We start from the raw sequence: 24,389 nt of genomic DNA, 5'->3' as shown, positions 1-24,389 counted from the left end.
GCACCTGCTCCAAGGCAGCTGGGACCAGAGGAGTATTTGACGGTTTGAGAGTTGAGATGACAATAATCGATGCAGGGCCTCAAGCCTCCGTCCTTCTTACCCACAAAGAAGAAACCTGAAGCGGCAGGGGAGGTCGATGTGCGGATGAACTGTTGTTGTAAAGCCTCCTCCACATACTCCTCCATGGCCTTCTGCTCCGGGATGGACAGTGGATAGATACGACGTTTAGGTAGAGTGGCTCCAGGTAGCAAGTCGATCGCGCAGTCCCATGGCCGATGAGGTGGTAGTTTAGTAGCCAGTTTCTTGCTGAACACATCCTGGTACGCCTGGTACTCCACTGGAATCTCTAATTGATGCTCTACTTCAGGGCTCTCAACCGAGGTGGAACAAACAGGAAGTTTGGACCTCTTCTGAGGCGTCGATGATGAAGAAGGGATTTTCTTGATGGATGATAGACAGGACAAATGGCAGGACTCACCCCAACCTAATACTTCACCAGATTTCCAGTGGAGCGTCGGCTGATGTTGAACTAACCAGGGATGAGCTCAGCGTTGGACTCCTCCAGCACCATAAAAGAAATCTCCTCTGAATGAAGACAACCAACACACAGCGTCAGAGTAGGTGAACAGTGACGAATTCGACCTCGACCCAGCGGTTTTCCCTGGATGGTTTGTACATGGAGGTCTTGAGAATTGCGATGTTTGCGGATGTTCAATTTTTGGAGAAGCTGTGTGGAGATGAAATTCCCCGCCGAACCAGAGTCAATAAGGGCTTGCGCTGAGACACAAATACGAGAAGTTAATACATGCACAGTGGTGCGAATTAAAGCTTCAATTTTAGGTGAGACTTGAATTGTGCTTACCGCTGGGCCTGAGGTCGAACAGGGCAAGAGCTGAGAAGATGATTATCAGATGCACAATAGAGACAGAGTTTATGAAGAATTCGTCGTTGACGCTCTGAAGCTGGAAGATGGGCGGAGCCGAGATCCATAGGCTCTGGTGCTGGAGGAGTGACTGATGGAACCGTGGGCGGAGGACATACAGTGGGAGTCGGAGAATCACAGGCTGATAGTCTTTGCGAAACTCGAAACTCAGGTTTGGCATAGACGAAGCAGACAGAATGGTAAGTTAAATGCTTTAATTTGCAGAATGGATCGGTACTGCGAAACAGGTGAGTAAACAGTAAGTTGAATTTCAGATGATAGCTTAACTGAAGTGTAACCAAGTCTCTCTCTCTCTTTCTCTTGCAGATGATGATGAAGGAGTTCCTTAGAAGACAGAGTGGTGACTGGCTGAGAAGATCGGGATGGAAGGTAGGTATACAGGTAAGTATGGCAGAGAGTCTGTGTCATGAATAGACGAGATCAGACAATGACTGAATGTTTGTAGCAGGTATATATGGGTGAACTGATGATGAGGTCCAGGTGACGGTGATTAGTAATCAGGTGACAATGAGCGTGTGAATGACTGAGTGGGCGGAGTGAGGGAATGAGTGGAAGGAGATGGTGATGGAATCCTGACAGTATTGTGATTATAATGCTGTTTTTGTGCAATATTATCTGATGTTGTAGATAGTGAGGTGATTATCAGGGCACAGTGTTACCGGTCCATGAAGAAAAACGAAGAGCCACACTCTCTTCAGGTTACCTGTTCAGGATGAACTGTAGTTAGTTCCAGTTCGAGGACACAAATTTGTTTGTGTTTATAGTTGCTACGGTTGTAGCGCGTTAGACTGCGGTTGCAGTTTGTTTGAAAAAGTGTTCAAGTGAAAAATGTTAGACTGCTGTTGCAGTCAATTTATGTTAATGTTTCATTCTAATTTTAAACCGTATATAAGGTTTTATTTATTTAGATTTCATTTAAAGTCGACGAGAATCCTCCTGTCATCAGTACTTTTTGCTGTTCCTGTGTGGCTGGGAAAGAGCTATGCAACCATTTGGTTGGCTTGCTGTTTCAGAGTGCACACTACAGCATGATGAAACTTAAGACAGTACCACCCACTATTCCCAGCACAAGCACTCTACAGACTTGGCACAGGCCCAGCACTCGGGTATAGTAAACAGCTATTAACTATTTTATGCATGAATTATGACAACCTCAGACAGTATTTTTGTCCTATGTGTTTTCATTGCTCCAAGGACATGAAAAAACAAGTTTTGACTTTCTAATAGCTGACAAACTCTAAACATAAAAGGATTTATTTAGAAAAATTAGGCTAAGCTTTTAAAGTTTATAAACATGCTCTCAGTAATAACATCATTTTTATTTTTTAACAGGGAATCCATCCTGAAGCAGTGGATCGATTACTTGTGAGGAAGCCAAAAACCTCTAGCAGAAGTGGTATTATACCACTATATTCCATATAGATAGATATAGACAGATATATGAATATATTTCATATATATAGAGAGAGAGATTCTATATCTATATATATCTATAGATATATCTATATCTATCTATCTATCTATCTATCTATATCTATATCTATATCTATATATATATATATATATTTACTCTTAAGAGTGCTGATGTGCTTAAACTAGTGCTGATGTTGATTTGTTTACTGTTACATGAATAGTTTACCCAAAAATTATATTTATGCCACACATTATGTCATACATTTCATTTTTTGGTAAACTACTCTTAAAGATTCTTCAAATGTCTATTTTGGTTGAGCATCTGTTTGTCTTAAATTTTTAATAGGGCCTATTCATAACTAAGTTCACTGTAAATTGTTAATGAATAAATGAGAAATTGTAACAACTGAGAAATAGTAACAACTTTTTAATTGTCTTGTCACAATGTAGTCAATACTTGTACATATATGTATAAAAGTGGTGCAATAAAAAAAAATGTATTCCAATTTTTAAGTTTGCAACTTTCAAGCTCATTTACTAAAAACATATTGCAACATTAAATGCAAGTTTTCACAATTCAATATTTTTGTACAAATTAAACTATAAGACATTTGGTGGCAACTTAAATCATGTTTCTTTTCTGTATAAACGTTTTATACAACATCATCATTTACATCAAGTGGGCCTTGGTAATTAGCCATTAAACAGCAGTTTGCCCATATTTGGTTCACTGTGCCTGTCAGGGTGAAAGGAATGGTAGAGTCCCAGATGTGGTTTTCTTTGATTCGTCGAATGACTCTTTCCACCACAATCCTTAGACGGGCTATTGATTGTGTACGTTTCGTCTCCTCTTTTGTAAATTGGGCTGCTCTTTTGAATGGAGGGATAACAAGTCTGGCTCCCACATTCTCAAGCAGTCGCTCTATGGTAAAGCCTTTATCTGCCATACAACAGTCACCAGGCTCGAGCAGTTCCAAAAGTCCAGACTGTTTTGTTATCTCCCTGTCTGAGATGGATCCAGTGAACAGCTGTGAAACAAAGGTTATGGCCCCACATGGAGCAACACCAACCAAGCCTTTGAAGGCAGGGTAGTTTTTGTAATGTGAAAACATCTCCGACTGTAGTGTAAGTGATGTGGGGTTTTCACATCTGATCTCAGTACAGTCCAAAATAACACGGACATCTGGGAAGTACAAATTTTGCTGGCATGGTTGCTCTGACTTGCTCTTTGGTCATCCAAATAGGCAAGGACCCCAAAACAAGGTACAGCAAATTTGCCCATGTTATGATAACTCGACTGACCGTTGTTGTACTCACATTGAAGATATCTGCCAAGACCTTCTCTCGTAGACCTGCAGACACGCGGCAGCAATACAGGAAAAACTCATCAATAAGCTGAAGCTTTCTGTTAGGGCTTGGTCCTGGAACCGTCTCTAGACCATGTCTCTGTGCCTTAGACCACAAGGTTTGATGCTGATGGTTCTATTGATGCCCAGAAAATCCTGAAAACCTTCTCTGAGGGAAAGCGTGTGTAAAATCGGAAGTCGTCATCCGAGAGACAAAATCTATTTATTTGAATGCGGGAGACAGACAAAGCTCGCACTTCAGCCTCCAACTCTCTAATTCTCTCTGCTGCAGCATCCAAAAGATCTGGACATGGAGGTGTTGAGTAGTCATGGTCTGTGGGTGGGACGGGTCCGTAATAGACTACAGGCTGATCACTGATCTCTGATTCACTGCAATGTTGGCGCTTTAACGTTACCTTATCTAGTACATTGGGTCGTTTTTGGCGAACACTCCCCCAGTTGTTCCATTCGAACCTGGACGGTATAACTCCACGTTTCAAGCGTTTACGATCGGCTGTTGATGAGTAGTCAGATTCTGTGAAGTGTTGCCCGCATACGTACGTACTCTCTTTTAAAACTGCAAAATTTTGCCTTCATCCCGCTGAATAGCATGAATCCACATTTTCTTCGCTTTTTCATCAGTTGGAAAAGAATGGAAACTAAGATACGGCTGTTTAGTAGAACTATTAGAACATTTAGGAACGCAACAACAATTCCTCGCTGTGCTCGCCGCCATTGCTACAGACTAGACCGGAAGTCGGTTTACGCTACTATTCGCCATTGGAAGTGACGTCACACGCACTGTGATAAAGGCCTATATAGCAGTTGGAGATGGAAATGACTGATGAAATAACATTTTACTTTGAATTAGGAATGTCATATATAGTGTGATCTCTGGCATTAAGACATGGGTACGTTATAAGTGAAAGGCACCTGAAGCGCATTCTTTAGTTAGGGCTTTTTCGTCAGAAATTTGCTGGCTTGAATGAAATACTTGGGTCATGAATAAAGTCCCGTTTAAGGCAATAAACAAAAACAAATTATGAGAAACTTAAATCAACAAATAGTAAAGTAAATTATGCCCGCGGTAAAAGAAGAGCCCGTGTCGCGTGTGAAGATTCGGTTCCCACGTTATAAAACTCGTAGCCACGAGAAACGGATGTCGTTCCCTCAACATACGATCTCGTGCCCATGAGTTGTATGACGTTCCCACTACTTAATATCACGTTCCCACGAGTTTATATGTTGTGGCCACGACAAAACTAAGTGAACCGAACATGTCCCCTCCCGGTCACCGGTATATATGCGGTATATATGCGGTATGTTTCAGCCGCATATATGCCCATTGAAATTGAACGTATTTTAGTACAATGCAAATACATTAAAGAACCATATATGTGTACTACAGAGCATTAACGTGTTTCATGGAGCGGAAGATATGATGACTAGTTGCCTGTAAGTATTGTAATGGTGCACAGTGTTGTCAGATTGGGACGGTGATTTCCAGCCCAAAAGCTCACCAAAACCCACCCACTCCAAGAAAAAAACGGGCAAATTTTTTTTGGGTGCTCGAGCCCCTGCCCTTTTTCAAAATTAATCAAAAGTGCCCTTCTCAAACAAATATCAATGATAATATTCTGGTCAAGAAAACAAAATGCATTTGATTATAATTAACATGACAATGTGTACAAAACTGAAGTAGTCCAAATTCATGTTTATTTTTACGTTACTGTCAGTCTGAGGTGTCTTTGCTACGTGTTGCGTCACTTGCGTGTGACTGTCTTGCTTCAGACATGACTGAAGAGGTCAGTCTCCGTTTTCGAGGGTCGAAAACTCCGGAGTAGTGTGTGTGGATGGCAGGCGCAACCGTAGTGAAGGTTATGCGTTTTAAAATGAAAATACACTGGTATAAACGTATTGAGGGTTTTCACAACACGTCATCATCATCTTTTTTATTTAATGCCATGTCAGCAATCAGAGCTATCTTCATGGCAAACATTCAATTACAAAAACACAAATATCATATAAATACAATAAAAACAGAACAAAGATAACCAGCAAGTCATATTATACAATATATATATTTTTAAGTTAACATATGATAAAAAATCCAAAACCTTTTCAGGTATAATCTCATTAAAAATGTCCTTAACTGAAATAACTTCATAAAAAAGCATTCTACTTGTGTTAAGTCCAGGACAATCTAATAAAATATGTTTGACAGTTAAAGGAATCCTACAAAACATACATAATGTTGGGTCTTCACCTTTAAGTAAAAAAGCATGGGTCAAACTTGTGTGACCTATACGACATCTTGTGTAGACCACCTGATCAAGTCTAGTTTTAAAGGTCCCCTATTATGCAAAATTCACTTTTGCATGCTGTTTGGACATAAATGTGTGTTGGCAGTGTGTGTACACAACCAGCCAACAGTGATAAAAATCCACTCACTCCTTTTTTATTAATCCCCATAAATCATCAGCAGTGTCTCCCAACGACCTGTTTTCAGAATGCTGTTTTAGTGACGTCACTAAGCACAGGCCCCGCCCACGAGTGTTGACAGACACTGCCGTTTCAACATAGACCCGCCCTGATCGAGTTCACAGCTGCAGCACTGACGAGAATGTCTCCCAAGAGTTGTAGGTGTTGTGTGGCTGGATGTATTAATCCACATAGCTCTCTCTATTTACTCCCGAAATCTGAGGCAGCTGCTGAAGACGAGGTGGAATTATTTTGTTTTTAAAGAAAATTCTCCCTCAGCTCTACCGAAATTCGTTTATGTACTTGCGCACTTACTGTGTTTACTCAGCTCTTACAGTGATTTTCTGAAGTAAAACTGACGCTTCATCTTTTGTGTGATGTACAATAAACTTTATTAAACTCATCAGTATATGTTTGATCATCATTCGGACCTGGTCCGAAACAGCAGACTTGTAGGCTATTAATAATGGATACATACAAGCAGATGACAAATACGTTATAATCGTAATTAAACTACTAAACTATACCTGTTCCATCTCTATACAGCACTCTGACTCTGTAGGCATTATTGTCCGACTCGAAATGAACACCGTTACTGAGAGTTTCTGATATTATCATCATTCAGTGAGATGAAATTGTCCTGAGAGACTGAGCGTGAGCTCATGAAGCTCCACCCCCTGTGCCGTGCAGCAGCAGCTTATTTGCATTTAAAGGGCACACACTAAAACAGCGCGTTTTTCTGAGCCCCAAAAAATGACAATTTAAACATGCTGTAAAAAATGATCTGTTGGGTATTTTGAGCTGAAACTTCACATACACACTCTGGGGACATCAGAGACTTATTTTACATCTTGTGAAAAGGGGCATAATACGGGACCTTTAAAATTGAGAAAAGTCCTGGTCTTAATTTCCGGATGTGTTGCATACAACTTATTATTTTTGCACATACTGTACATTATATATACCCTATATATATATGCCCCTTTTTTACATTTGATCCCCTGCCCCTGATGAACTCACTGCACGTCCCTGGTGTTTAGTAATGTCATGATGATTGATTGTATGGACTACATGCACACTTTTTTTTTTTTTTTTTTACCAACTAGACTTTAAAATGTAGATGTTTGAAAACCGCCGAACTGGCCCCGAACCAGCCCAAATTTTGTCCACCCACCCAAACCCTTTTTTTACCCGCACAATCAAATTCAAAACCGCCCAGTCTGGCAACACTGATGGTGCAAAAAGTCAAACTTTAGAGGCAGACGATGTAGGCTACACGATGGATCGCGTACAAACCAATAGGGTGTTGGAATGGTATGTGTATACTTCTCATCCAACCACAATCAAATTCACTCTATCCAGATGGCACGATTTATTTGGATAGCAAGCCGGAATGAAAACAAGCCGAAATGAAACAGGAGTAACGGGGCTATTTTTAAAATGTAAGGAGTAGAAATTACAGATAATTACGTGAAAATGTACGGAGTAGATGTAAAAAGTCGGCTGAAAAATAATTACTCCAGTAAAGTATAGATACCCAAAATTTCTACTTAAGTAAGGTAACAAAGTATTTGTACTTCGTTACTTGACACCTTTGCAAATTATCCATCATGAAAAGCTTCTCAGAGATATATGTCTGCAGAAAATAAGCTGTCTCTGCATTTGCCTGAATAAAATTTTTATTTTTTTTAATACTCACTGTTGTGCTTAATCACAGCTAATTAAACTTTCCTAGCTAATACCTATCATAGGGGATTAATCCTCATCTAGCAGATGGATAAACTAGGCTTTAAGGTGCTTTATTTTCACACAGTCACTGACAAAGTCAGGGCAAGGTCACATACTGTAGATAGTGGAAATCTGCCCCTAAGATCAAATGGCCCCTTTAGATGTGGAGCTGAAAGTGTACTCAAGGGGCAGCGAGAATGAAAGGAAATATATGTGTGTGAGAGAGAGAGAGAGAGAGAGAGAGAGAGAGAGAGAGAGAGAGAGAGAGAGAGAGAGAGAGAGAGAGAGAGAGAGAGAGAGAGAGAGAGAGAGAGAGAGAGAGAGAGAGAGAGAGAGAGAGAGAGAATGATGATGGGCCTCTGGAGAGAAGAAAAAAAGAAGAGATGATAGAGTGTGACAGGAACACGATGATGAGAGGGTGATGCATAGAGTGTGATATTTCAGAAGTGTATGAACAGGGCTGATATACACTGATCTGTTCACAGTAAGCAGCAGAAAAGGTAATGCATGCGAGTACCTTATTATTCTTCATGCATTTGACATTTTGGAATGAGCAGTGCTGCACTTAATAGACTATTTTTACATTCTTAAGCCAATTCAGTACTTTTGTAGCACAACTGTATTTCTACTTGTCACAAAACACACCTTCTGAGAATAACAACCTTGGGCTGGATTTCCCGAAACCTTCTTAACGCTACAATGTTCTTAAGTTGCATTAAGCTGTACCTTTTCGTTAATACGCGTTTCCTGAAATGTTCTTTAGTTAAGTATACCTTCTGTAAGGCATACTGTAACGATGCGGTTGAAACCTAGGAGGAAGCAGGATCCATGTGCAGTAGTCTTTTATAAAATAAACTCAAAACTTGACAAATTCAGACTCATGCTAGGGAATAGGACTCGGGACCAGAACAACCAACATCAAGAACTCACAAAGACTGAACTACACACAGGGCTTAAACACACATGCAAACAAGCTTAACAAGATAACAAGGGCATGGCTAATCAGAAACACCTGGGAAGACTAATAAACAAGAAAAACTGCAAAACATGGCACAGGACAGGAAATGACAAAAGGTCCACACAAGACAAGGGGAACACAAGACAGGAATTATGACACATACGTTCGGAAGGTTGGTCTGGGCCCCTTTTAGCTTTACCTTATCACTGTTGACATTTCACTCCGTTAGTGGCCACCACTGCAAAAAGCTTCTTTACTCAGTCTATATGAATATAATTCTGAAGTTGTAATACACCCAAAGTTCAATTAGGCTAATTTAAGTGTTTTCATGCAAATAATAAAATTGTCATTACACTGTTTGTTGTTGGCTTTTAATAATATATTATCATCAGCTGGCAAACCATTGGGCAGTAAGGCTTTTTAAAGGAGTCTATTTAAAGGGAATGATTGTGGTGGGGAGTCTGGTCAAACTATGGCAGCGAAACAGCGAATAGGTGTGCTAAATCAAAGACAGTGCAGCCTGCGCAGCCCAAAAGGCCAGTGAAAGCATACTGACAGTTAGTGTAGCGGGTTGGCGCATGATACGTTTGAGCATGAGGTTGCGGGTCTGCACACTCATTCCGAAATTATATAAAATTTCCAGGGTTGGATTAAGTTTGCATTTTGGATTATTTTTTATAATATCCCATGAGTCCTAATAAATGCAATTTCAACTATTTCTGAAGTGCTTCTTTTATAAAGAACATTGCTTTCTCACATAACGCAGTGAAGCAGCCCCTGCATAAGTGAATAATTGATTCTCGAGCCATCGATATCAACCAATTCAGCAACACCGCCACGGACAGCACCTGGTAACGTTGCACATAAGGTTTATCTTAAGCAACCTCCTAAGGTATAGTTCGGGGAACACGCCTAGAAATGGTATACCTTTAATTATACCTTTAATTATACTCGACCCGGTTTTCCGGGTCGAGTACGCTGTGCGCGTTTGTGCTGCCGCTTCGAATCCTGGATTGTTTGTACTGTTTGTCTGGTTCGGATATTTTTTCTTTTTCATCGGAACTCTGTGTTGATTACTCCGTTTCTCACTATTGCTCACTGACCTGGACTGTTGTCACTGCACTGACCACCTCTGCTGTCTGCAAGACGTTGAGAATACTGTGCGTGTCTGTGCAGCTGTTTCGCGCCTGGTTGGATTACTCCACTTTTTCACTGTTTAAACTCTGAACTGAACTGTTGATAAGTCTGCTATCGGGCTGCTGCGAGCTTTCTTCCCTGTTACATCTCTACCACACTCGGCTCCTCAGATGGGTGAGTTACTGCTCTCTCTGTCGGTTGCGCTGTTTGTTTACTGCTTACTATCTGGGTGCGTTGCCTCCTATTTAGTCAGCTGTTTTGGTGAAGTGACGTTCAGGTTTGGCTAACGTGGTTTTGCTTGTGTTTGGGCTTTCACTTTCTCAGCATCAACATGCCTTGTGCAAAAACATTTTTTTCTTTTTTCCTCTGCATTATTTTTTGTCTTACATCTGTGATGGATATTGAATATTCTACATCACAACTGAGGGCTTTTAACTGCCGCCCGCGTCTTGATTCGGTGACGTATGAATACTGCCAGAGACTAGGGATTCTCCGTCGCCCAAGATACATACACCGTTCGCGGCGCACATTCTTGAGTTCCTTCTGTTCAAAGCCTGATGCTCCTCCTTGCATCTGGACCAACAATAGACTATCTTCCATGCCTAGACAACTGCCTGCCGGTCCCACCATTCAGCGTTCTCTGATCTATCTCACTGATAGCGATCTGCAACATACACCTAATTTGAATCCATCGCATCATCACTTTGCACTTTTGAACTGTCGATCAATTTCGGACAAAGCCCCTTATCTCAATGAAACGATCACTGACTATAACCTTGACATTTTTCTTCTCACTGAAACTTGGCAAGTTCCTGAAGATTTTCTACAGTTAAATCTACTTACGCCAGATGGATATAATTATCTGTCCAGACCGCGACCCCATGGTAAAGGGGGTGGTCTTGCTATCATCCATCGTGATAACTTCCGTATCAAGCAACTTGACTTTCATGATACCAGTACATTTGAGTACATGGTTTTGAAGGCTGACTCTCTCATAATTATTTTGCTCTATCGACCTCCTAAGGTCCTGTCTAACTTCTTTTCTGAACTCAGTGAACTGTTGACCCTTGCCTGCTCATTGTCATTTCCCATTCTACTGCTTGGTGACTTTAATATTCATGTTGATGCTGTTTGCTCTAACACCAACCAGTTACTTTCTATCTTTGAATGTTTTAATCTGACTCAGCATGTTAATTTTCCCACTCATTCCCGTGGTCATACCCTTGATTTGATCTGTACATCAAGGGCCAATATCTCCTCCATCACTTCTACTGACACTGGTATTTCTGATCATAAATTTCTTGATTTTAGCCTCAGTCTGCCTATGCTTAAGAATTGTTCTACAACTGTCATATCTTACCGCAATCTCAAAGCTGTTGATACTGCATTATTTTGTACCTCCGTTTCCTCTTCTAATCTCTCGGATGTCTTTGATATCTCTTCAGCCTCACTGATACTATCTAACTATAACACCATAATCGCGGATATCTTAGATAAGCATGCTCCTGTCAAGACCAGAAGTGTCCCTTCCACACATTCGTCTCCTTGGTACACTCCTGAGCTCCGTATCTTAAAGGCCACTGGTAGACGGCTTGAGCGTTACTACAGGAAAACTGGCCTGACTGTTCACCATTTGGCATTTACTGAACATATCAAAACGTACAAATCAGCTCTGAACCTGGCTCATTCCAGTTTTGTATCTGCTACAATTAATAAATCAAGTAACAGGCCAAAAGCATTATTTAACACAATAAATACACTTACCAAACCTCCATCTCATGTTGCTCTAGCTTCTGATGAACTTTGCACTTCATTCTTGACTTACTTGCTAGAAAAGACAGATGCCGTAAACCAGTGCCTCTTTAATGATGCTACTAACATTAGTTATCTGCCGAATCAACCTGGTCAATCCCTGTCTTTCTTTTCTCTGTCTACTCCTTCTTCTGTCTCTGAGTTAATCTTGAAATCCAACCCTTCATCATGTCATCTTGACCCTGCTCCTACTACTCTTCTGAAACGTTGCCATTCAGTTATTTCTGCACCTATCTCTCACTTCATCAATGCATCTCTTACCTCTGCTTCATTTCCTCTGTCACTCAAAACTGCAGCTGTTACCCCAGTTCTCAAGAAACCCAACCTTGATCCCTCAGTTTTATCTAATTATCGTCCCATTTCAAATCTCCCCTTCATAGCTAAATTACTAGAAAGTACTGTTGCCTCCCAGCTTCAGTCTTTTCTAGTTGAAAATAATCTTTTTGATCCTTTTCAGTCTGGTTTTCGCCCTTTGCATAGTACTGAAACTGCACTAGTTAAGGTACTGAATGATCTGCTTCTCTCTGGTGACTCTGGTTCTCTGTCTATGCTCCTGCTGCTCGACCTCAGCTCTGCCTTCGATACCGTCTCCCATCAACTACTCATTTCGCGCCTTTCGGATGTGGGTATTTCTGGTGCTGCTCTTTCGTGGTTTTCCTCCTATCTCTCTGACAGACTGTTCTACATTTCACTTCAGAATTTTCACTCACCTACTGTCCCCCTGAAGCAAGGTGTCCCTCAGGGATCCGTTCTTGGGCCATTATTATTTATAATCTACATAATACCTCTTGGTCAGATCCTCCGTCGTCATGGTTTTAATTATCATTTTTACGCTGACGACATTCAATTATATACTACCTGTACATCGACTTTATCTCTCACAACTGACAAAATCTCTGCTTGTGTACATGAAATAAAAGATTGGCTTCGTTCAAATTTTCTAAAACTTAACATGGACAAAACTGAGATTATTTTCACTGGACCTCCGTCACTCAATAATAAAATTCCTACCAACTTCACCTGTGAGATCGCTGGCTCTCTTATCAAACCATCTAGTACTATTAAAAATCTTGGTGTAATTTTCGATTCCACTCTATCTTTCCACTCTCACATTAATTCTATCACTAAATTGGCATTCTTTCATCTACGTCGTATCGCTCAGCTCCGTCCCTTTATCAGTATCTCAGATGCTGAAACTGTCATCCATGCATTTGTCACCTCACGTCTCGATTACTGCAATGCACTTTTCATTGGCCTATCAGCTAGCTCCATTTCCAAATTACAATACATTCAAAACTCTGCTGCCAGACTACTCACCCACACCAAGCGTTCTGCACATATTTCCCCAATTCTGCATGATCTACACTGGCTTCCTGTGGCTTACCGTATCAAATTCAAAATTCTCCTTCTCACTTTTAAGTCTCTGCACGGCCTGGCTCCCCCCTATCTCTGTAACCTGCTTCTCCCCTACACCCTGACTCGCTCTTTACGATCCGCTGATTCTAGCCTTCTCGTCGTCCCTCGGCATCGCCTTGCTTCAATGGGGGGCAGATCATTCAGTGTTGTTGCGCCCAAAATGTGGAACTCTCTCCCCCGATCACTCTGTTCTGTTGACACTATCTCTGAATTCAAATCCATGCTCAAAACTCACCTATTTTCTGAATGTTATAATTCTTAATTATTATTATTATTTTTATTTATTTTTTCTCAAAGTTATATCTGTTTGTATTCTGCTGGTTGCTGCCCCATCTACCCATTTTTCACTTACTGTACTTGCACTCTCAACTGCCTACTGTTGTTCTGTCTGCTGTCTTTGTCAACTGCCTTTATTGTTGTTTGTTTATTGTAAAGTGTCCTTGAGCTCTGGAAAGGCGCTATATAAATAAAACTTATTATTATTATTATTATTAATTAAGTTATACCTTTAGAGTCTTTGTAGTTCGCTAAGAGACAACGTTATCTGGAAATCCAGCCTTGGTATGTTATTAAATAGAAAATAAATAAGCCTATATCTGTCTACATTTATATTAAATAGAATACACATCTGCATTTGGTACTTTTACCAAACACAATTTACATTGAGTTATATATTATCAGTTGCATCATATTCTGGAAAACTATATTCAGAACTGATTGAGAATGCCTTTTAAATTCCAATGCAATTCCTAAATTTGGAATGAATTTGAATTGAGGTAGCAAACAGGGCGCAGAATTTCAATTTCAGTTTTAAATCTAAGAAAGCAGAATTAAGTTTTATTTGAATTTAAATTCAAAGAAATTCATATAACTTTAAATTATAATGAGAAATGTTGGCTTGAAAAAGCCCTTTTTATGAAGTTTTGAAAAATGTGCATTGACTTGATTAATTTACATTAAAGTTTGTTGGCCTTGCAGACTAAGAAATTGGTTGATGGATGAATGGATAGATAAATAAATAGATATGTTTAAAAATACCTGAAATACCACACGTGACCCGTGCTGGCAAAATGAGTCGGAATGCACACGGGCTAATTAGGAGCTCAGGGCCGTGCACAGGGGGGTGGCCCGGTGGCTAGAGCCACTGCCCCTCTGCCCTCATCGACTGAGGTGCCCCTCTTCCCCACCCCCACCGCTCCGCTCAAAGCATTCCGCTAATCCGCTCCAGGTTTTCCCGCTCGCTCCGCAGCATCACTCACAACGTTACACGACAGTTCACGAAAGCTGTCGCATTAACAGGTAGGCTATGCAGGACAGTGGTTGAATCTGCGAAATTTGTTTTTGTTGTATTTATGTCGGTAATGTTTTGCTCTTGGTCTTCTGGCTTCTGGCTCTTTCTACTTGTGCTAACAACTTGTACAACCAGGGCTGGACTGGCCATCATGCATACCGCGCACTTTCCCGGTGGGCGGACGTGCTTTTTGGGCCGATACATCTCATATACTCATACATTATTTTTATTATTAGGCCTATTGTTTTTTCTTTTTCTTTTTAACGGCCCATAACATTTGTACATCGACGGCCCATCCGTTTTGTTTTGTTTTGCTTAATTGGCGGTGCTGGGTTTGTTTACACTACCGTTCAAAAGTTTGGGGTCAGTACGATTTTTTAATGTTTTTAAAAGAAAACCAAGGCTGCATTATTTTATAAAAAAAAAAAAAAACAGTAATATTGTGAAATATTATGACAATTTAAAATGACTGTTTTCTATTTTAATATATTTTAAATTGTGATTTATTCCTGTGATCGAAGCTTGAATGTTCAGCATCATTACTCCAGTCTTCAGTGTCACATGATCCTTCAGAAATCATTCTAATATGATGATTTGATGCTCAAGAAACATTCATTTTTATTATCAATGTTGAAAACAGTTGTGTAATTTTTTTTTTTTTCAAAATTCTTTGATGAATAGAAAGTTCAAAAGAACAGCATTATATTCACATAGAAAACAGCTGTTTTAAATTGGAATAATATTTCACAATATTACTGTTTTTGTTTGCATTTTTAATCAAATAAATGCAGCCTTGGTGAGCAGAAGATACTTCTTTTAAAAACATTAAAAATCTTACTGACCCCAAACTTTTGAACGGTAGTGTATGTTTTCTGACCTTCATCAGCTCCTGTGGCAGATGTGAGGAGGATCAGGAGAGAGATGAGAAAGTGTAGAGCCTGCGGTAAGCAGAACTACTTTCAAAACACTTAGGCCATGTCATGAGTGTAGGAACCCATAACCGAGTTACAGATCATTTCCACATCTGCATAGTTGACGATTACCGCAATTCACTAGAAATTTAATGAGAGGCGTTTGTAAACCATGTTTTCCGCCAAAATAAAAGCTTGATGCAGTTTAAAATAAAATAAAAATAAAATAAAAGATCATGTGCTTATATCTCTTTCAAGTAAAGAAATTGGTACAAAACTAATTATGAAAGTTTCCTTTATTGTTTTACAAAATATGGCTATTACTGTCATTTGATTAATATTATAACTATTATTATTATGTAGTAGGGGTAATGTAAATAGACACTGTAAATAAAAGAGGTTTGAATATTTCTTTGTTTAATTTGCACACTGAATATGGGTTGGAGCTTTTAATTTTGAACTCTCAAAGTGCACCAGATTGATGAATTTAACATTAAAATGCACAAAATTTTCTTACGGGGGGACATGCCCCCAAACCCCCCTAGAAGGACCGAGGTCCACCCACCACAGTTTTACCAAAAATCCTGTGAGAAACACTGGTATTGCTTTGCCAGTGCAGCTTATAGCTTGTTTTAGGCTTCATCACTGTATTAATAAATGTCAAATTTTTACTTAGCCTATTTCATCTGTTAACTCTAACTCATTCATATACTCACTCATTACATGGCATTAGTGGTTTTAAGGAATTGGAGTTGGTATGCATATATTTAAGGGCGTGCAAAGATGGGTGCTGTTTATGATCATATAGTGGCCCAGTCTGGACCAAAATGCCAGGGCTGATTTTTTTATTTTATTTTTTCCAGTCCAGCCCTGTGTACAACATATCCACGTTCTTAGAATTAGCTGCTTGTCTAATCAAATTATTGTACTTCGATCAGATCTAATACAAATAACTACATTTTCTGTTGTTGGCACACTTTGTAGTGTGCCAACCCCCCCCCCAAAAAAAACAAAATAGTGCCCCTTTTTTGGTTTAGGCCACTGCCCCTTAAAATGTCTGTGCACGGCCCTGTAGGAGCTGATAATGTAATTTTTGGTCGACTTTGAGTTAATGAATTGAGTGTCATTGTCAGTTCTGGCAGGCCAAGTAGTCAAGACGCTGCTAACGCTATTGGCCAACAAGGTCTCATCAGCTGATTATGCTCAGCTGAGCTGCATCAGCTGATCTGCATCAGCTGTTCAACTCCCCTCACTGCTAATGGCTATGCTCAAAACAGGGCGCCCTATTTTAAGCAGATTCAGTTCGCTCCTAACTGCTTGATGCTCACTTCTCTGCAGCCCGCCACCTCACCAGCTCCTCCTTGTTGTGTATAACGTGGCATTTGCTTTTCTGTCATCGTTGCTGCTCTGTTCATATGGGGGGTAGTTCAGCTCTCCCAGTCCTAAACTGTGTGAGCGTTCCCTAATAATTTTCTAAATCATTTTTATTGTCATGTGTGTTCTTGACTTAATGGACCTGACAGAAGTTCATTAAGTTCATTGAGTTAATGAGTTAATTTGGTTTTAACTAGGTGTGTGCCAAATTTGGTGTTATTACCAGAGATAGTGTGGTCGCTTGGTGATTTTGTTTTGGAACCTTCAGAAAACTTTAATTAGATTTTTCTCAATATTGACTTTGCACAATATAGCTCATTAATTTTTTTTTTTTTTTTTGTCCGGTTCCAACAAACATATATCATTTTGAAAGTTTTTCAATGGAAATGTGAAAATAACAAAAACTTAGTTTAAAAGTTGTTTATTTTGCCAGCACGGGTCACATATATAAATTTAATAAATTGAATTTGTGGATTTCATCATATTTCATAAATTATCTTTAGCAGAGGCTATATATGTGACCATGGACCACAAAACCAGTCACATGGGTATTTTTTTTATTTTATTTGAGCTGAATAAACAAGCTTTCCATTGATGTATGGTTTGTTAGGATAAGACAATATTTGGCCGAGATACAACTATTTGAACATCTGGCATCTGAGGTTGCAAAAAAATCTAAATATTGAGAAAATCGCTTTTAAAGTTGTCCATTTATGTTTGCGATTGTGCTGCATTCACTCACAAATATAATATATTTACGGTAGGAAATTTACAAAATATCTTCATGGATCTTTTCTTAATATCCTAATAATATTTGGCATAAAAGAAAAATCGATAATTTTGACCAATACAATGTATTGTTGGCTATTGCCACAAATATACCCGTGCGACTTATGACTGGTTTTATACTATAAAGAAAACTGTTGACTTTCAATCAGTTTGGGGTTGCCACTGGGGGACTAGTTCACCATAGATGTCCGGTTAGAGACATGAAGAAGCAGCATAAAGGTTCTTTGTAGCTTTATTTTCTCCACAACAATCCCAAAAAGCTTCAATAAAGGTTTAGGACATAAGTGCGAATGAGTACATTTGTGGTTCCATGAGTATGTGTGTGGTCTAAAACAAAGCATACAATATATTAATAAAATGCACTGCATCATTATGAAAATATTTACTGCTGCAGTAATTTGCCTTCTTACTGGAAATAATGCACAAAAGGTCTTCAATAAATCTTTTAGAATGAAGCTCCTTTAATCCAATTTTTTTTTTTTTTTTTTTTGACTAATTTGCAGGGATGAGCAAGACAACGCTTTACCCACCCTTCTCACCAGATGGGCTCTTTCTGACAAGCACAGCTGAAAACAGATCATCTGAATTTCTGAAATGCATTCCGGTTTATTTTTGGAATCAAAGATTAATATTTGATCAGGTCAAATACTTCAGACAAGACAACAGAAATATGCATCAGAGCTCAGTGTTTGGGTTATGCATAATTCATTATATCCATAATCCAGCTCTCATTTATGAGATGAAAGGGTAGAAAATAAACAGAGATGTTCAGATGATGTGGTGTGTGTGTTCTGTCTCATGAAATTAATAAAAACCAATGTACATATTTGGTGGCTAGTCAGGACTAACTATCTCTGGCTATTTAACAACAGTCTTTCACAGACATTTCTTTACTTGCATCCAGAATTGCTAAAAGCACTATATAGTAAAAAATAAAAATAAAAATACAATACTGTAAAGACTGATGTCATCATTTTGCATTTCCTCTTGACACAGTGGCAACATTAATTGCAAAATAATGGATTGACTGGACAGCCTGGCCATTTTTCCTAAATTCATAATGTATTCTAAATAGAGAGAACTGCAAAATTGTAGTCAGGTCCATTTCATTAAGGCACCACAATGTCAAGTGTAATATAGGCCTATTAAAACAAAATTAACTAAAAAGTGAAAATGAGAACAAAATGAACTATAAAATGAAAACATTTTTTTACATTTTTTTCTCATTTGAAATATGGTCATGTTGAAATAAAAAAAAACAGTTCACACCTACAAATAATCAGATAATCAGTGTAAAGTATATGGCGCACTGTCCGAGGGGAGGGCTCCGAGCTCGGTATTTTGGCCTGAACCCAGAGTTCCCCCCCTGTGTTGATTACTGACTGCTGACAGCTGGCTGGAATGACGTGATGATTGGATAGATTATTTGATCGTGTTCCTCCCGAACTTTGTTAATAAAACATCATTATTTTAATTCATTCATTCATTTACTTATAAATTCATTTATTTATATTTTATTGGCAACTTATAGGCAGCAAAATATATATCTGTTCTACCTTTAATAATCAACTACATCATCTTTTGCAAACAAACAACATAATGCCTTCTTTTCTCTGTTTACAGTCTTAGAATACAGTATTTTAAACACACAAACGTTCCAAACAACATAAATATCTAAGCAGGGCACTTAGATGCACGCAAACATCCTTATTAAAGGTAATTTAAAACAACCATACTTTTTCTTACAAATGTTTCTTACTTGTCAAACTGGACAATATTTGTTGTGCTGCTTCAAATTTTCTCAGTTACCACTGGACAGCAAATGCTGTTTAGTCAAGGATGCGTCCTTAATTCTCCATTGGGCCCTATTCAAATCTTAAGATGTTTTTTTGTCTTGTCCATCCATAAAGTTTTATACATTAAAAAGTTGCATGTTTAAATTTATCAATTTAAAAGGATAAACTTGGTGGCTAAGAAATGGAAATAATCAATCAATTAGCTTAGTGCCTCATCAGTGGTCTGGATGACATAGACTTGCACTGAGAAAATGTAATAGGCGTTGAATTAACCTGACAAATGAGAGAAAACACACACACACACACAATACAAGCAGGCTGCAGTTGAAATCCCCCGTTCCATGCAAACAAACTAATTTCTATCATGCTTTTTTTATATGACCCAAATCAGTTGTCATAAATCTGCATATGGTTTGCCAAGTGTAACTTCAACTGCAAATTCACTTTGGTTCTGTAAACAGAAATTGTGAAAACCCTTGATCTGTGGTTTTATAAAAGTCTTGTCATAAGTCGTTATTATGAACTTTCTATAAAACCTTCATAATACCCTGGCTTTTTGTTGTTTTTGTAACTGTTACTGCTGGTGTTATTATGCTGTAAATTTGTTTGATCTGTTTCTCCAATAAAGGAGTTGAAAGAAAAACACTATTAAAGAAGCATACACTTTTTTTTTTTTGTATGTATTTATTTAATAATATATATTAATCTTCTTTATATATTAATTGATTGATTATTTCCATTTCTTAGCCACCAAGTTTATCCTTTTAAATTGATACATTTAAACACGCAACTTTTTAAAAGGATGCAAAAAAACAAGTTTAACACTTCAGCTATAACTTTGACAGATGATGAAAAGTATTCTGAAAAACCACTTTCTGGAGCCATACACCCTTCAAAGGCATAATGATCACTTCTGAATGTAATACACCCACAGCCAAAGTTAGTCTAAGCAGTTATATCTTCACATGTCACAGCACAGAACACAAGGTCAGAGAGTGAAAAAAAAAAAAAAACTTATATATGTGAGCAATAAACGTCCATTTACTGTTCAGCCCCATCATGGCTGCGCATTCCGCCCAGCTCTTGACCTGACCTGAAAACAGAGTTGGCAGAATGGGGACCTTTACTGAATAAATGACATGAAAAGCTGGAAAAAAAGCACATAATTGTTTTGTGTGGCCTTGTGGCTGACCTTGTGATGGTGCTGCACATGCGAGACATGCAAGTTCAACTAGAGTCTAACTTTTTTGCTTCTATTGTGCCTTATGAATGGATTTCCAGCTGTTCTGTTCCAACTTCATGTTCATTTGAAATGCCTTGTTGAATCGTCACTGATAAACTGAATAAATTAGTAATTCAAACACTGCTGCAGATGAATGTCATCATTTGGGTCTAGTTTTGTAGCCCTCAATGCACAGTCAATAAAACAATTGACAAGCTCATTCATTCCTGGCTTTTGCAGTGGACCGTTACTGATAACAAATCAGTAGCTTTTGTTTTAAGGATACTTTCAACACATCCTAATTTTTGTACTGTATAAAGTATGATTGCTGAACATTGATGGCTCACAGTAATGTCAGCTTTTGTATTTCCAGATGACGTATTTTTATATATTCACTGTATATGTAAATGTCTGCATCATGGATGGTTGAAATAATCTTGCAGTGAAATATGGAAACCAAACATCAAATTCTGGTATCAGCATGTGGTTGCAGCAGTGATGAAAAAGGGCAGGATCTTAGCGCAGCAATTCTTGTATTAAACGCAAACTCAAAATAACAAAATACTCAGAATGCTTGAACAGGACAACCAAACAATATCTGACGACGACAGACAATGAACAGAAAGAAACACAGGGCTTAAATAACCAGGCAAACAAATCAATGAAATAAACAACACATGCAACAACTCAAACAATCAATAAAAAAACATGGGATCAAACTGAAACGCAGGAAACAACTAAGCACATGCAACACCCACCCAAAACAGAAACAGATGATCCCTTACATCTGGATAAATATAAAGTTCTGGCATGAAACTCTAGAATCTAGATGGTGCAGGCTAATAGGTCATTTTACTCACCTGTTCATAATCACATCGTTATCTATAGGGCGCAGCTGATTGGTTCCTGCCATATCAGCAGCCAATGAGCTCGCTGCTCAACCTTCAAATACTTGGGTAGCATTTGCCTTAGCAGTGCAGCATGCTTTTAAATCCTCTAAAATTTAACATCTAAGATAAGTGCATAGGTTTTTACGCTGTATCACTGACTACGTTTACAAGCTGTCAAATATCGGGTTATGGTCGGGTTAAGGTCACTATTTGGGTTTCTGAAACATTCGGAATAACCCGTTTACATGCGTGAGCAGAGAGAGTTACTCCTGTATACATGGAATTTGTAATCAATTGGCAATATCCCGATGTAAACGGCGACGCACAGTTAGCGTCCGGACGTACGGACAACCTTAAGACGCAATATGCGTCATTTCCGATTCTTCTTCCTGTATCCAAAGACAACAACAACAGCAGCAGCACGCGGATAATGAATAGTTCGGGGCAGATAGCGATCGCCTTTGTTTGCGCTTTCCTCCTCGCTCCAAAAGTGTGGTGCTGTGCTGCGTCTCGCCATGTTTACCTCTACTTCTTGTTTACTTCCGGTATACTGCACACGGGTTTTTGTATGCGCCGTCTCTACTCAAAAGACCAAGATTCCTTGCGAATAGAACATGCGCAGAACACAAATCAATGTTCCTTTTGATGGGGATATGCCGATACGCGTTTACATGACCAAATATTCTGGTTAGAAAAGGGGTACCCCAGGGATAATATCCGGGTTTTTAAAAAATGGGATATGAGCATATTCGGGTTTTTGCCGGTGTTTACATGGCCGTGCGTGACCGGGTTATTGCTAACATCCCGGTTTTGTACGGGTTATTGGCTGCATGTAAACGTAGTCACTGTGTTTTGCGTAGTCTGCTTAATCAATTCCTTACGAACTAACCATTCACAAGGTCTGTCATGTCATGACATCAGGTCTGACATCACATGTGTCATGTCAGCAGTCCTGAATTAATGCTAGAGTGAATAACTAGCATTAGCAGCTAGAGAATGTGCATTTTACATTTATGCAGCAGCAAATAGACAATGTAAGGATACAGAGAAAAGCTTTTCTGAACTCTTTAAAGTGAAAAGCTAAAGAGCTGTAAAAGCTTTTATTTTTATCATATATGATAAAAATAAAAGCTTTTACAGCAGAGCCACAGCAATTCCTAGTTTTTGTTTTTGTTTTTTTTTACAGCAGCAACATGTATAACAATCAGTTTGCAATGTTAACAAATATCAACATCTGTAGCAGACATTGCGGTTAAGTAGATACTGTATGTGTTTGCTAATTTGAGTCCATCTGTCGGCTAATGAGTCGATCATGAAATGTAAACATTACCATTTTTAAAATACAAACAATGTATTCACCTTATTTACATACAAAGTACGCAAGCAGCTGCATTTTCGGCAGAATTATATTTGGGCATATACTATTTCATAACTACAGCACGAACAGTGATATATAAAAACCCAGACTACTTAGTCTCTTGAAAAGAGATGGTATTCATCCCTCCTGGGATGGTGCTGCTCTTCTCTCTAGTAATATGGCTCATAGTCTTAGAGCTCAAACATGAATTGGGCCTCAGGTCAGGAAGCAGACAGAGTGGCTAAACCGAACGTCTGCTAGCTGTCTCACGTCACCAAGGTCAGATAAATCCCATCACATAGAACCTCTTTCACCTAGATATCATCATATAGAGACTGTGTCTGTTCCCCGAATTAGGAAATACAAAAAACTTAAGGGTAGTAAGGGTAAAAATTGTATTGATGTTCAACAAATAAAAAACAGATATAATACAAATAAGCAAATGATAAACCTTGGGTTGCTGAATATTCAATCCCTTCAAAAGCACTTATTGTTAATGATATGATTACAGACTATAACCTAGATGTGCTGTGTTTGACAGAAACCTGGCTAAAACCAAACGATTACATGACTTTAAATGAGTCCACCCCACAAGATTACGGATATAAACATGAACCTCGTCTGAAAGGCAAAGCTGTACAGGTGTTGCTGCAATTTATAGTAATATTTTCAGAATTACTAAGAAGTCTAGTTTCAAATATAATTATTTTGAAGTGTTGGCGCTTAATGTAACAATATATAGTATAAATGATAAATCACGTTTGAGATTTGAGCTGGCTACTGTATACAGGCCACCAGAGCACCATACAGACATTGTCAAATAATTTGCTGACTTTCTATCAGAGTTAGTACTGGCTGCAGATAAAGTCCTAATTGTTGGTGATTTTAATATCCATGTAGATAACGAAAAAGATGCATTGGTATTGGCATTTAAAGACATTCTTAACTCTATTGGAGTTAGACAACATGTGTCAGGACCTACTCATTGTCGTAATCATACTCTAGATCTAATAGTATCAATGGAATCAATGTTGATGCCGTTGAAATTCTGCAGCAGAGCGATGACATCTCAGATCATTATATAGTCTCCTGTAAACTTCATTTAGCCAAGGCTGCAAAGCCGACTTTGTGTTACAAATATGTTAGACCTATCACTTCTGCCACTAAAGATTGCTTTAATCTTCCTAATCAGTTTCATCATCTCAGCATCCCGGATAGCTTAGAAGAACTCGATATTGCCACAGAAACTTTTAACGCTCTCTTTTCCAGCACTTTAGACACAGTTGCTCCTTTGCCCTTAAGGAAGATTAAAGAAAATAGTCCAACGTCATGGTACAACGAGCACACTCAGGCCCTTAAGAGAGCAGCCAGAACAATTGAGCACAACTGGAAGAAAACAAAACTAGAAGTATTTCACATTTCATGGAAAGAGAGCATGATTGCGAACAGAGAGGCCTTAAAAGCTGCTAGATCTGCTTATTTTTTTAAACCTATTAGAAGGAAATAAACAAAACCCTAGGTATTT

This window comes from Abramis brama, assembly GCF_963993115.1.
Source record: "Abramis brama genome assembly, chromosome: 2".
Taxonomy (NCBI): domain Eukaryota; kingdom Metazoa; phylum Chordata; class Actinopteri; order Cypriniformes; family Leuciscidae; genus Abramis; species Abramis brama.
Note: the sequence above shows the minus strand (reverse complement) of the source record.